Source organism: Eptesicus fuscus, chromosome 13 (genome assembly GCF_027574615.1).
Source record: "Eptesicus fuscus isolate TK198812 chromosome 13, DD_ASM_mEF_20220401, whole genome shotgun sequence".
NCBI classification, from domain to species: domain Eukaryota; kingdom Metazoa; phylum Chordata; class Mammalia; order Chiroptera; family Vespertilionidae; genus Eptesicus; species Eptesicus fuscus.
In genome coordinates, this window is record NC_072485.1 from 27,988,281 (window position 1) to 28,003,845 (window position 15,565).

Genomic DNA, 15,565 nt, shown 5'->3' on the forward strand with positions numbered 1-15,565 from the left:
GACACTTGGGGGTCTATTTGAAGCTGCCACTCGTCCCAATTTTATTCTCAATTGAAGCATCATCAGTTCTGGCCATAATTGAAATCTCATTCCAAACTCTGAAATGGCTTTCCATGTGACTCAGAATAAAATTCATAGTTTTTACCTGGCCAACAAGCCCTAAAGGTCTGTTCCACTGTCATGCTCATCCTCTCCTAACATTCCCCACTTAACCTCCCTTCCCATCACGCTCCTTCTACAAAAAAAGCTACTTACTTGCGTTTTCTTGAAGATGTCAGGACCCCTCTAGCCTCAGGCCTTTGCATTTACTCTTTCCCTGGTTGGAGATATAGATGTATCCTCTTCTTCATTCAGGTGCATGAATAAGTCTGATCATGACCTAGTGGGTATCCCTCCTTTAAAATAACACTTCCTTTGCTACTTCCTATTCTCTTACTATGATTTATTTCCATACATAGCGTATTTGGTTTAATTTTATGTTTGGAGTCTGTCTCTCTTTAAGAGAATACAAGCTCTATAAAACCAGGGAGTGGCACAAATAGACTCCCTGCTGCTTTCTCACATCTTACAAATGTGCCTGGGATGGAGTAAACCTCAATAAGCATTTTTCTGAATGAATGCATGTATTTATTTATTCTACATTCAACATTTGAGCACCTAATATGATAGGGGTGGGCAAAAGTAGGTTTACAGTTGGGAATATGTAAAACACATTAGTTATTATATTATTTATTTGTATTGCAGCTAAAAATGTACTTATTCCCACCCCTGCAATAACATTTGTTGGATTATCAGTATGTGCCAGTAAATATTCCACACAATTCATTTTAATCCTCACAAAAACCTTTTGAGGTAAATTGCCTTATTATTTACTCTTCATAGATGAATAAAGGAGGCTGAGAGAAATTAAGAAGATTTTCAAAGGCCACACAGCTATACGACACGTTTTAACCTTAGATATTCTAACTACAGACCAAAGCTCCTCTACATTAGGTTGTACAACAATTGCCCCAAGCGCAAGAGAGAAACTGATTGCTAAACACTCTGCTTTTAGGCAGCCTACACTTTCTGAGTAGAAGAGAAAAGCAGCAGAGATACAATGGCATAAGAGCTATAACAGAGTTAAGGTAAGGGACAATTTGGGAACTTCTCAGAGGATTGTCTAAATCATAAAGAAGGAGAATTTTGCCATGGAAGAAAAGAAAGGATGGTACCACTCCCAGAAGTGGGACAGCCCATGGAATACCAGAGTTGTAAAAATTCATGACTCATTGTGGAATTCATTTGGACTTTTTGCTTAGAGAGTAGGGGAATGAAATTGAAGCATTTTGCTTACTTAGCCGTAGGCTCCAGATGAATTCAAAAGAGGAGGCTTCAAAAATGTTAAGTAATTAAAAATAAACACCCCAGAAGATATGAAAAGAAAATATCAGAGGCTATGGGAAGATCTTTGTTGAGAGTGATCAAGCAAATGATCACTTTCCAAGGAAAAGTGGACCTCCCTCCTAATTGGTAAACTGGGGAATATTACGGAAAAGTCATTGTGAAGAATTCATGGCAACATTCCTGCCATTTCAGAGCTCATCCAAAAGGATGATATTCATGAAGGGGCATAGCCTGGATCCTTGGTTTCCCCTGGCTTTGATGCATTGACAATATAGCAATTAAGGAAACATTCCAAGATGGCTCAGAGATCAAAGAACATTAAGGCTTGGAGTTACCTCAGGAGATGTCTGAGAGATCAGAGTCTGGAAGAACCAGGATAGAATTCTACCTCTGTCTCTTCTTAACTTTGGGATTTTATGGAGCTTACAAATCACCTCAAATTTTTTGAATATTAAGAGGGAAAGAAAGGTATAACTTTATAGGTTTGTGGTGAGAATTAATGGAATTAATGTATGTGAAAGAACATAACAACATTGAAGTCACACAATAAACAATAGCTGCTATTTTGTTATTATCCAGCCAAGACCATTTATTTCATTGATAAGGAAACAGATATGGGAAAAGGACTTGACTAAGCTCACACATGGAACTCACTAATTATATGTTCCTTCAGCCTACCACAGGGCTCTCCACCGCACTATCACCACCAAATAGCTTTACATTGCATTGAAGATCTCTCTTTTCCAAAATTTCTATCTGATTTTCAGCCTCTGTTTACCATCCTCATAAAATCATGGACCTGCTTCATCTTAAAGTGAAACCTTCAGAAATCATTTCATATATGGGGGGGTGGAGTCTGGTGTGGTTGGCAAACTAGAATGACTCTAAAGTAACAGAATAGTGTTTCATCAAGTGGCTCTGGCAGCACCACTTTCCCAGGAAGCCAGCCTGGACCGGATTGGGCTAAATATCCCTTCTCTGTACTGCAGGGTAGGTGCTTTCCTGCATCCTACCAGATGTCCATTACCTATAGAAATTACCTGGTTAGTGGCCCTCTCTAGAATGAGAGAGCAGCTGCAACACCCTATGCATCTCAGAATTACTTGCTTATAGCATGGTGTCTAACACCTAGTAGGTATTTTGTAATATTTAACATAATCTAATAGTAGTTTATTGTGATCAATGAGTCCTATACAGAAAGCCATTACTGTGTTTTAATAATATCAGTATTATGAAGATGAGTATGCATTCTTTTGGTTGCATATGATTTTTCTGTTAGTTAAAATTTCACACGGGTTCTTTAATATTACATCTGGCAAAACAATCAATCACTCTACATGTTTATATCTAAACAGTGGTGTGTGGCAGTTTGTTCAGACCAACGCACAAGGTCCTGTTGTGTGTATATCTTCCCAACTCCATGTTCAGCAGCTTCATTTTGGTAGATTGAAATTGGCAATGGTGGGAATGTTTATGTCATGGAAATCATGGAAATCAGCAGATGCTGTGTATCAGGGAGTTTTATTTTCCACAGATGAGGTGGTTGTACATTTACCAGTATATCACTGAATATGACTCTCGATTCACTATAATTTGTATAGTTCTACATTCATGTCTGCATGTATCTAAGGCAAAGCACATCTAGTTTTCTGGCTCCACTTCATTCTTTACATCACCTAGCTACTCACACATAATTCCAACAGAGTTGTTTGCATACATAACAAACACCCCCAAAATGCTTTTTAGTTCTTTGTGGAACTAATCAGCTGGCCAAACCTCTTCTTTGCCTTATTTATTTGGCCAGAGAAATGTGGAGTTAAGGCTGTTCTTCAGATTGTTCTGGAAAAAGAATGGCTGAGATGGCTGTAGACCCCTGTGCATAGAAAAAGGGCAGGCTTCCCCCCTTAACTTCAGATTTATATTCAGGATAATAAAAGATTATTTCAGGCTATTCCTATACTATGAATAATTGTTTTTTGTCTCCAAATTAAGCCTGGATATAAAATGCCGGTCATTATTATAAAGCAATCTTTGGTTATAAATTAGTTCATTTCCTTGGTCATTACTTGAGGGTGGAAGTATTAAAAAATATGGGTGTGTTAAAAATTCTATTTGTATACTGTTCACAGTTTTTTTCCTCATAAATAAATCAATGAAGCTACTAGGTTTTTCTTCCAAATATAATAAATGGGAAAGAAATAATTTTTATAGCAGACGGTAAATCGGTTCCATATCTTGGCCATCTCAGAGAATGAGATAACATCTAACTGTGATTGATAGATTTCTCAATTATAAGCAGCATCTTTACTGATGAGATTTCTCCTCATATTCCATCCCTGGGAAGAATGTTGCTGTTTTTGAAGATGAAATAACCTGAGAGAACAATGAATTATTTTGACATATATTCTAAAAAGAAACTTGTGAAAAACTGTAGTAGATACCATTAGGATTTTAAAAATCGAAGATTGTAGAGGAATGAAAAGATCTAAACCTCACAATCAGATAACTTAGAGACTATCAAGTGACAAAAACAAGAATACAAACAAAGAAATAACAAAGCAAATTATGTATATTTCTTAGATTACTTCTGATACTACCTTACTCACCAAGATAAATCGAGGTTTAAAGGGAATATTTTTGCTAAAGTGCAGGTGTTTTTTATCCATGCATTTGTTCTGTCCTCCTTCTTTTAATCAATAAATCCTTAAATTAATAAACTAAGTTATGTATTGGGCATCTACAGATTACTGAAACAGTCTCTGATCTCAAAAATATTAGCAAACAAATAGATACACAGTTTGAATATAATGTCATAAATGGAAAGAAAATTGCATCATATTTTGTGTGAACACCAAGGAGATATAAATATCTGGAAGAAATGCAAATGAAAAGGGAAAATATATATTTGAACACCTGTGATACACCAGCTGCTATGCTAGTTGGTTTTCCATAGCTTATTTCTTTTAGTCTTCTCAATAATACTCCAGACATTATTATTTGCATTTCACAGATGAAGAAACTGAAGCTTAGGGAAATTAAGTTGGCATTTGGGTTGAATCATATTCTTTTCAAGATATGCTGAAGTTCTAATTCCAAGTACCTCACAATATCACCTTTTTTGGAAATTGTGTCTTTATAGAGGTAATCTAATCAAAAAGTAGACTGTTGCCCTACCAGTTTGGTTCAGTGGATAGAGGACTGGCCTATAGACTGAAGGGTCCTGGGTTTGATTCCAGTCAAGGGCACATACCTAGGTTGCAGGCTCCTCCTCCACCAGGGCCCTGGTCGGGGCATGTGCAGGAGGCAACCAATCAATGTGTTTCTCTTCTCTCTCTCTCTCTCTCTCTCTCTCTCTCTCTCTCTCTCTCTCTCTCTCTCTCTCTCTTCCATTCTCTCTAAAATCAATGGAAAAATATCCTTGAGTGAAGATTTAAAAAAAGAAAAGAAAGTAGACTGTTATGGTGGGCCCCAATTCAATATGACTGATACTCTTATAAAAGGAGAAATTTGAACAGAGACTGACATGCACAGAGGGAAGACACAAATGGAGAATGCCATCTAAAGTGGAGGGTTGGAGTGATGCATTCATAAGACAAGGAATGCCAGAGATTGCTGTCAGACCACTGAAGCTAGAAATGGGTAGAGAAGGATTTCCCGACAGGTCTCAGGGAACTGTGGCTCTGCCATTGTGGACTTCTAGCATCCAGATCTGGGAGACAAAAACTTTCTCTTGTACTAAGCCACCCAGTTTGTGGTACTTCCTTATGTCAGCCTAGGAAACTTACAAAGTTCGTCAAAAACAGAAGGCCAGTAAGTAGTGACTCACAACCTTCCTTTTCTGGTTCCAAAGCCCACATGTTTCCTCCTACACAAAGGAAGTGACTTTTACCCAACTCTTGAAGAGTGAGTTTCAGGTAGAAAAGTAAGGAAAGTGCCTTTGAAAACTCTGTGAATTCAGGCTAATTCTAAAGACCCTGACACATGACTTCACTGTTAAATCAGCTCTGTCTTAAGGATTCCCAAATATCCCAGTTTAAATTGAACCAGTTGTTCGCATTGCTGTTAGTCCCTAGAGTTGTGTGTTTGTTTTTCAATTCCTGAAGATAGGGACTCAGCTGTTTGGTAGGTGGAATGCTAAAGCTTGCCCTCACTGGTTTGGCTCAGTGGATAGAGCATCAGCCTGCGGACTGAAGGGTCCCGGGTTCGATTTTGGACAAGGGCACATGCCCGGGTTGCATGCTCGATCCCCAATACGGGGCGTGCAGGAGGCAGCCAATCAATGATTCTCTCTCATCATTGATGTTTCTATCTCTCTCTCTTTCCCTTCCTCTCTGAAATAAATAAAAATATATTTTTTAAAAAAGGAAAATGGATATCTCTAGTTTTCTATCCACATTTTATCTCTCCTCAAATATTTTCAGACTATATTTAAATTTTTCATTTTCCAATTCAGAGTCCAGCATAGTAAAATCTAAAAACCACCTTGATCGTGTGGCAAGTAGCCTAGCAAGATGTTATCATCAGTGCAATGATGTGTTCAATGTCCTGAAATAGATATAATGTTAAGTTTATTGTTCTGAGAAAGGGAAGAAGAATGTCTTCCCTTTTTTTTCCCTGTTAACAATTGGGGAAAGCAAAATGCTTCTACTCAGTTTTATATTAAAAAATAAAAGAAAATTTACAATCATATACTAATGAAGACAAAATAATCTTCTATGAGATCACATGAAGTATATGTTTCAAGAATTATGTATAAAAAACACACAAGCACAATCTCAAGTCCCAAACATTGTTCTGATACTATACCTTATATTGAAAAAAAAAACAAACTATAAAAATATCTCTTGGCATTTTTATTTATTTTTAAGAAAGTCTTTCTTTAAAACCCAAATATCCATACTGAATTAACACAGAAATAAATTTATAAATCAGGAACTTATCACAAACTCCCCTCTTATTACCTTTGTAGTTACTGTTCTTTTACAATTATAAGTAACATATTTTAATATTTTATCCTAACAAAAAAGACATCTTAATTATATTGTTTTTATTAATATTTGGAGACTAAAGTTTTATCTTTATATTTTCTTTATTTTTTATAGAAAAAATGACAACTCTTTTTTATAATTTAACTAGAGACCCAGTGCATGAATTCATGTACATTGAAAGGAAATTAATTAGAAGAAATATTTTAGAGGCCGGGAAGGACTGTGGGCGATTGGCCCACCAGGGAGGGACTGCAGGATGGCTCCAGGGCATATCTGGCCCGACTCACCCAGTCCCAATCTGCCGGACTCCAGCAGCAAGCTAACCTACCAGTGGGAGCATCTGCCCTCAGGTGATCAGTGCGCGTCATAGTGACTGGTCAAATGGTGGAATGAATGGTCGGACACTTTGCATATTAGGTTTTTATTATATAGGATAATCTTCATTACATATTTGAGGGCCCTTATTCTGCCTTTCATAGGCAGAAAACAGATTCAAATGCCAACTCAAATATACAGGTTAAATTTTTTATAATTTCTATGATCTATGTTGTGAAATCTCAGAAAACAAACAAAAGCTGAGGTGAAATGATATTTATTTGAAAGGTATATAAATGTAGACAATAATGTTAACTCTGGAGTAAAATTTCTGTATCATCTATAATTAAGTTACTATAAATTTGAAGTAGATTTTGTTTTTGTTTTTTTTAAAATATATTTTATTGATTTTTTACAGAGAGGAAGAGAGAGGGATAGAGAGTTAGAAACATTGATGAGAGAGAAACATCGATCAGCTGCCTCTTGCACACCTACTGGGGATGTGCCCGCAACCAAGGTACATGCCCTTGACCGGAATCGAACCTGGGACCCTTGAGTCCGCAGGCCGACGCTCTATCCACTGAGCCAAACCGGTTTCGGCTGAAGTAGATTTTGATGAGTTGAGATATATATTGTAAGCCCTAAAGGATTCACTAAAAATAACTATAAGAAAAGTTAAAAGAAAGACTGAGTTGATTTATTCTTTATAGATGCCAATTGTTTTAGATTGGGGTCATTTATAACACAGAATTACATAATACTAGTTTCTGTGACACATTTTCATCATCCGAAGAGTGGAGTTAATCCTGAAAACAACTTCTCAGCATGGTTATAGGGGCGATGACATGAATGAGCTTTGGCTCCAGGCATACTGGAATTTGAAATCCCAACATGCAGCTTTATAACCTTGAGCATATCACTTAACCTCTGTAAGGCTATTTCTTTCATTGTAAGGAAGGGCTAATAGCCATATCTCCCTTAGTTACTTCATGAGGATTAAATAGAATAATACATTAAATAATTTTGCATGGGTAACAATAAATATAAACTCTAATGACTGTGCTGTAGAAATACTTTTGAGATATAAAGTGTATAAAATGTGACTATTATTTTTTTTCCATAGGATGCTTTTTCTATTATTCAAGGCAAAAATGTACAGAGGCAAATCTGAGAAACCAATGTATATATATTGCTTGCTTTCTTTAATTAATAATAATGTCAACCTCTGAACTATTATAAATTGTCTTTGCTGTGAAAATGTTTGCTGCTCACTGACATATAGTATATAATAATATATATCTCATATATATATATATATATATATATATATATATCTCCTATCTAATAATAGACAAATATGCAAATTGACCATACCTCAGACACACCCACAAGCCACACCCACAAGCCACGCCCACCATCCAATCAGAGCGAGTATGCAAATTAACCCAAACCAAGATGGCTACAGCCACAGAGAGCAAGGTTTCCTAGGTAACAGAGGAAGCCAAGCTTTCTGCCTGCCCTAGCCAGGCCTAAGCCTCCACTCAAGCTACAAAGTTTCAATTATAGAAGGTAAACAAATTCAAACAAATGGCGGCAGAATGGAGCTTGAGAGAGCAGGCCAGGGTTGCCGCCAGCAACAGGGGAAGCAAAGCTTTCTGCACACCCTGGCCGGGCCCACCCACTTAAGGCAACAAAGTTTCAATTATAACCCCAACACAAATGGCTGCCGGCCTCGGAGGGAGCCCCAGGCTTGGCTCCGCTCCAGGCTACAAAGTTTCAATTGTAGAAGGAAAATAAATTCCAGATACCAGTGCCTCCGCTTGGGTTGCCAGGGGGCGTGGCCGGCCTGCAAAGCACCACAGGCCCCTCGCTCAGGCCGCCCCACACCCCAAGGGAACCCCCACCTGATCCGGGATGCCCTTCAGGGCAAACCAACTGGCCCCCACCCCTGTACCAGGCCTCTATCCTATCTAATAAAAGAGTAATATGCAGATTGATCATCACTGCAACACACAATATAGCTGCCCCCATGTGGTCAAAGATCCTGCCCCCATGTGGACACAAGATGGCCACCACAAGATGGCCAGCAGGAGAGGGCAGTTGGGAGGCACCCGGCCTGCAAGGGAGGGCAGTTGAGAGGGACCAAGCCTGCAAGGGAGGGCAGTTGGAGGTGATCAACCCTGCAGGAGAGGGCAGTTAGGGGTGACCAGGCCGACAGAGGAGGGAAGTTGGGGGCAAACAGGCTGGCATCAGAGTGGTTAGGGGGTGATCAGGCTGGCAGGCAGAAGTGGTTAGGGGCAATCAGGAAGGCAGGTAGGCAAGCAGTTGGGAGCCAGCAGTCCTGGATTGTGAGAGGGATGTCCGACTGCCCGTTTAGGCCCGATCCCGGTGGGTGGGATTGGGCCTAAATGGGCAGTCGGACATCCTTTGAGGGGTACCAGATTGGAGAGGGTACAGGCTGGGCTGAGGGACAACCCGCCTCCGTGCACGAATTTCGTGCACCAGGCCTCTAGTGTGTGTGTGTGTGTGTGTGTGTGTGTGTGTGTGTGTGTGTGTGTATATATATGCCTAAGTGACCATTGCAACCAAATGGATGACCGAACAGGCTGCGTGGGGAGACCAGGCCGCAGGGGGGTTAGTGAGAGGCGACCAAATGACCAAGCAGCAGGCTGAGTGGGGCGACCAGGCTGGCAGGGGATTAGTGAGGGGCGACTGAAGGACTGAGCAGTAGGCTGTATGGGGCTACCAGGCCCGCAGGGGGAGCAGTTGGACGTGACCAGACTGGCAGGGGGGCAGTGAGGGTTGACCAGACTGGCAGAGGGGGGCAGTGAGGAACAACCAGGTTGGCAGGGGGGAAGTTGGGGGCTACCACACTGACAGGGGTACAGTAAGGGGTGACCAGGCTGGCAGGGGGACACTAAGGGCGGGGGTGGGGCAGTTGGGGGATCGGGCCTAAACTAGCAGTCAGACATCCCCTGAGGGGTCCCGGATTGGAGAGGGTGCAGGCTGGGCTGAGGGAACCCCCACACACACACCCCTGTGCACGAATTTCATGCACTGGACCTCTAGTCTATTATAAAAACCATATGTAGGAAGTCTGCGTGATCAAATGTAACTCAACAAATATTTATTGTGCCTTCTATGTGTCAGGCACATGTTTGGTTCTGGGGATATAGAGGTAAAGAAAGGTATGCCCTATTCAAAATCTCGTAAAAGCAACAGCACTAAAATTGAGAAACATTAGGGTAACATTTGAATTTGACTTGGAGGGGGAATTGGAATTCTCCAGGAAAAAAAAAAAAAGGGCAAAGATCTTCCAAAATATATTATTATCTATGTATATTAGAGAGTAGCCACCATGTACTGGGAATATGGTACATAGTCTGTCACTTACATAACAGCTATTCTAACATCATAGGTGAAGTTACAATTCAGAGAGTTTAAGGAATTTGATCACCATCTACAACTTATAGATGGTGAGCCAAAGTTCCATTCTAAGCTTATCTGTCTCTAACATATGTGTATCTAACCACTAGCATACCTAAAGGAATAAGACAACTTTCAAAGAAGTAGTTTAAACCTCCTTGGGCATTATAAAAGGAAAAGGCCTTGTATGGAGATCTGAGCTCCAGTACACCATGCCTTGATCAACTAACCAACTAGTGCTACTAAAATCTAGGATGTGACATACGTTCTATTATGATGGCTAAAGCTAAACAATTCTTTAAAGATTATCTTCATCTCTGGAAGAAAACCACCTTATCAAAATGGCAAAACTGCAAAAGGAACTTCATATTTACTTGAAATACTGAACAGACAGTAAAATATGCAATTCAATGAATTAACTCTTGCCAATGTTGAAATTTTGAAACAAAGATACAAAGGGTTCAGTCCTTTCCTTCTGCCTAGAACTTCCAGCTGGAAGTCAATACTTACACAGGAAAGCCCATGATTTTCCCTCCAGGGCCCATGACAAATATGATTAATTAATCATATTCCCCCTCTAATCTGTGAAAAGTCCAATAGTTCTTTTACATACCATGAGTCAGGCAACTACTCATCAGGTAATAAATTATGAAGTAATTTATTAATATAAAATAATCATGATATGAATTTTGCCTGTAATACTATTGCCAGGTGAGCATCAGCAGCAATGCTTTAGGGCAGTGGTTCTCAATGGGGGACTCCCCAAAAGTATAATTTGCTCCTCTAAGGACATTTGAAAATTGGAGACATTTTTGGTGGTCGTAATTGGAAGGATTGCTAGTGACACCAAGTGGGTTGAGTCAGAGGTTGATGTTAACCTACAATGCAAAGGAGAGAAACCGTCCCCCCAACCCCTATAAAAAACAAAGCATTATCTGGCCCCAAATGTCAATAGTGTCAAGGTTTAGTTAAACACTAATTTACCATATGTATTTGGGTCTATTTCTAGACTTTATTTTCTATCCTATTGGTCTATGTGTGTATACTTTCACCAACACAGTTTGATCATGTAACTTCATAGTAAGCCTTGATATCAGGCTGTATGAGTACTCCACATTTGTTCTTTTTTAAAAATTGTTTTGGTTATTCTGGTTCCTTTGCCTTTCCATATAAATTACAATATAAACTTATTATTATCTACAAAAATATTCTGTCGTAATTTTGATGGGAATTGTGTTGAATCTATGGATAAAGTAGGCTATCTAGTAATGTCCTTATTTCATTCCTGATATTTGTGATTTGTGATATCTCTCTTTTAATTTTGGTAAATATGATTAGTAGTTTAGCTTTGGTTCAATTATTTTTCTCAATTCTTTCTCTATTTTAGGTTTTATCAATATCTGTCCTGGGGTGTCTGTGCATGTGCGTGCGTGTGAGTGCGTGCGTGCGTGTGTATGTGTGATTTCCTTCCCTCCTTTGGATTTAATTAGCTTTTTTTCTCATATGAAAGTTGAATTTTAAATTATTGATTTAATAACTCTTTCATCTCAAATTTAAGCAGTTAATGCTATCATTTTCCTCTAAGCATTAGCATACTGCATTCCACAAATTTGGGTATGTTCCATTTTATTTTTTCCTAACCAAATTCATGAAAGCTATGAATTCTATCCATAGAACCTTTGAGGCCATGGAGACCAGATAGGAAACCCTCTAAGTGTGAATTAGAGCAAGAAATGCAACTGAAACACCTCTTTTCTGTGTAATCCTTATAAAAATAAATGACAGGTGGCTATTAGAGCAAAAGATGTTCAGCTTTACTCAACACACATTCAATATACTCTATAACTTGCCTTTAATTTGTGTTTCCAATCCAATGACTTTCTTTTATACTATGGGATTATTCTACTCCAAGCCCAACTGGATTTTAAATCATTGGCTGAAACTGATCTCACACTCTCATCCCTTTGTCTAATCAATCATTGTTATTTTCTTTTTTTTTCAGTGAACATTGTTTTACTGTGATGTACCCTTCTCACAGATATGCACTATCTCAACATTCTGTATATACTTCTCAGTGCCTAAGGCCTCCCAATGTAAATGCCCAGTAAATATTTACTGTTTAATTTTTTATCTTTCCATCCTTCAGCTTATTGTCATTTAATGGAATTCTTTTGGATTAAACACTGTAATAGTATTTCTTTTCCTATAAAGGTCAAGTGAGTTATCAGCTGTTGCCCAGTATATAAATTTTTTAGGGGACACCCTGTATTATTTCTACCCTGCCTTTGTAGCTTAACTAAAGTTATAACATCTCTATGAAATAATTTATAAGCTTAGAATATTTTATATTATCTATTTTGCTTTCATTAATATTCACAATATCATTAACATATGAAAATTTTGTGATCTATTCTAAAAGATTCCCTCACTTAAAATACAGAGTTCTTGAAGGAGGAAAAATTGCAGCTTCATCTTGAATTAATATGGATTTACCTTTTATAAGGCTCATTTCAATAAAATATAAATTTAAAATTATCCCTGATTTCCATCATTTCTCTGTATTACAATTCTTGGATGATTGAATGCATCTCATCATATTCTGTTTGTGCATTGTTTCCTATTATATTGTCATGCTTTTTTTCCCTTGGCTATTAATTCTATTTCTCATTATTCTTTGCATATATGATAATATAATATCTTCTGGAACATGTAGCTTTCATTAGTCTCACAGAGATTTCCAGGAATACCCTGACAATGCTAAATAATGTTAATGTCTTCCTTTCTGTCCTCATTTTTCTTCTAATGAAAATGTAGTTTTTCTTAATAGCAAAATGATACTTGGGTTTATAAGTTTCTATGGGGTATAATGGAAAGAGCACTTGATAAATTCCAGACACTTAGTTTCTATTCCTAACATTTATTATTTTGTGATCTTCAGCAAGTTACTGAAGTCTTCTGAACTTTAGTTTATTTATCTGTATGTTAGGTATAATCACCTCTAACTCATTCTCCCATGGTTATTATGGAGTTATATTTAACTGACAATAAAATGCAGTTGAAGTCATTACTTCAGCTTATAGCCATTGATTTAATATGTCCATTCCTTTTCACTAAGTCGCACTTTATATTACTCTGAATAATGAAAATATTGCACGAATGAAAGCTTTCCTGATATGCTAGTGCAGTGGTCAGCAAACTCATTAGTCAACAGAGCCAAATATCAACAGTACAACGATTGAAATTTCTTTTGAGATACAAATTTTTTAAACTTCTTCTTTTTTTTTTTAATTTCTTTATTGATTAAGGTGTCACATATTTGTCCTCATCCCCCCATTCCCATCCCACCCCTCTCCCCACGCATGCCCCAACCCCCTGTTGAACTTAACCGTTGGATAGGCTCATATGCTTGCATACAGGTCCTTTGGTTGAACTCTCCCCCTCCCCCCACCCTCCCCTATCCTCCCTCTGAGGCCCGATAGTCCGATCGATGCCTCCTAAACTTCTTCTAATGCCACTTCTTCAAAATAGACTCGCCCAGGCCGTGGTATTTTGTGGAAGAGCCACACTCAAGGGGCCAAAGAGCCGCATGTGGCTCACGAGCTGCAGTTTGCCGACCACTGTGCCAGTGCCGGTCTTGCTAATGTTGGTTAACCTGGTTGAGAGTGGCCAACTCCTTCCAAACCATGTCCATACTCTGAAGTTGAAGTCTATGCACTCCCTCTGTACCTTCTGTTTCTCGTCTTTCCTTTGTACTGAAGTCTGATCTACATTCCATTGCTCCATATAATGCCAAACATCATTTTTTCTTATAAGTGCCTTTACAGTTAACTCTTTCTTCTCTATTTCTGCTGCCTGTGTCCCATTTCAAGCTCTTGTCTTTTCACAATTGGATTCCTGTAGTAGCTTCTCATGGTATCTCTCATCATTCTTGACTCCAATCATCACAACAAATCACTTCCAGAAAAATATTTTTTAAAAACTATTTTCATTCTGTAACTTTCCTGCTTGAAACATAATACGGTGTTATTGTCCAACATAGTAGGTTAACACTCTCTGTCTGGTCTGAAAACCTCTCTGTATTTCAGTGCTTTCTCACATTGCTAACCCAGGTGGACCCTGTGATTCAGAAAAAATTTGATGACAATCACATATCCAATATACCCTAATTCATATCCAATATACCCTCCTTCAACCCCATGTAGGGTTCTGTCCCATATCTGGAATTCTTTGCTGTCTACTGAAGTATAGGGTGTGCCCCTCAAATGTACACACACTTTTAATGTTTATAAAGTCAGTGTTTATTCACATACAGTTAATTTTCAAAATGTAAAAGAATCTACAGGAATGACTAATTTTTTTTGTCAATGCTATTTTCAAACTGATGACTCTTCTGGTCCAGGCACTGCTGATAACATGCAACAATGGAATCACAAACATTGAGAATCATTTTGTTTGTTATTTGTAAGTTCTCAATTCAATAAACTGTTACTGGTTTTGTTCTGTAAATTTTTTAAAAAATATATTTAGTGATTGATTTCAGAGAGGAAGGGAGAGGAAGAGAGAGACAGAAACATCAATGATGAGAGAGAATCATTGATTGGCTGCCTCCTGCACACCCCCTACTGGGGATCAAGCCGGCATCCGGGCATGTGCCCTTGGCTGGAATCGAATCTGGGACCCTTCAGTCTGCAGGCTGAAGCTCTATCCACTCAGCCAAACCAGCTAGGGCTTGTTCTGGAAACTTTATCTTTTATGTATCCCCATAAAAATTCTAGTGGATAAATGTCCTCAGTCTGGCTTCACCCATTATTTCAAATGAGTTCAACTTAAATATGAGTGAAAATCAAGTGAGTTATCAGCTGTTGAAGTGTGTATACATTTTTGGGGGGGACACTTTGTATTATTTCTACCCTGCCTTTGTAGCTTAACTAACATTCTAACATCTCTATGGAATAATTTCTTTCTCTGTCTTACACTTGTTTGTTACTTTAATTGGAATAACACTCAGGACACTCACTGTAGGTAATAGAAATTGAAATCAAGCTAAGTTAAGCAAAAAAGATGATTTATTTATTTACGTAATCTCTAGTGACCACATGCACGGATTTGTGCACATTGAAAGGAAATTAATTAGAAGGTGGCCAGTAGGGCAGGACTGGGTGAGAAGGGCCAGACACGCCCTGGAGCCAACCTCCCCGGCTGTGCCGCTTGAAGGGCTTTTGTGGAGTGAGCCGGGTCCCTCCGGCAGGTGGGGTTGCTCGGTCTGGCCTGTGGGGACCGGGCCGAAACCAGCTCTCTGATATCCTCAGAGGGGTCCCAGAGTAGGAGAGGGCACTCTCTAAAGTTGCTGTTGTACAGGGTGTGGAACGCAAATGCAAGTGTTCAGTAAACCAGATTTGGGGCTGACAGTGCTCCAGCAACAACATAACCCACAGCCAAAGGTGAAATTG

At 38.8% G+C, this 15,565-nt stretch overlaps 1 protein-coding gene across 5 annotated transcripts in view; it reads left to right on the forward strand.

Annotated features, from left to right (window-relative positions):
• Positions 1 to 15,565, forward strand: part of GRM5 (glutamate metabotropic receptor 5) — a 417,372-nt gene that overhangs the window by 110,355 nt on the left and 291,452 nt on the right. The window lies entirely within an intron of this gene.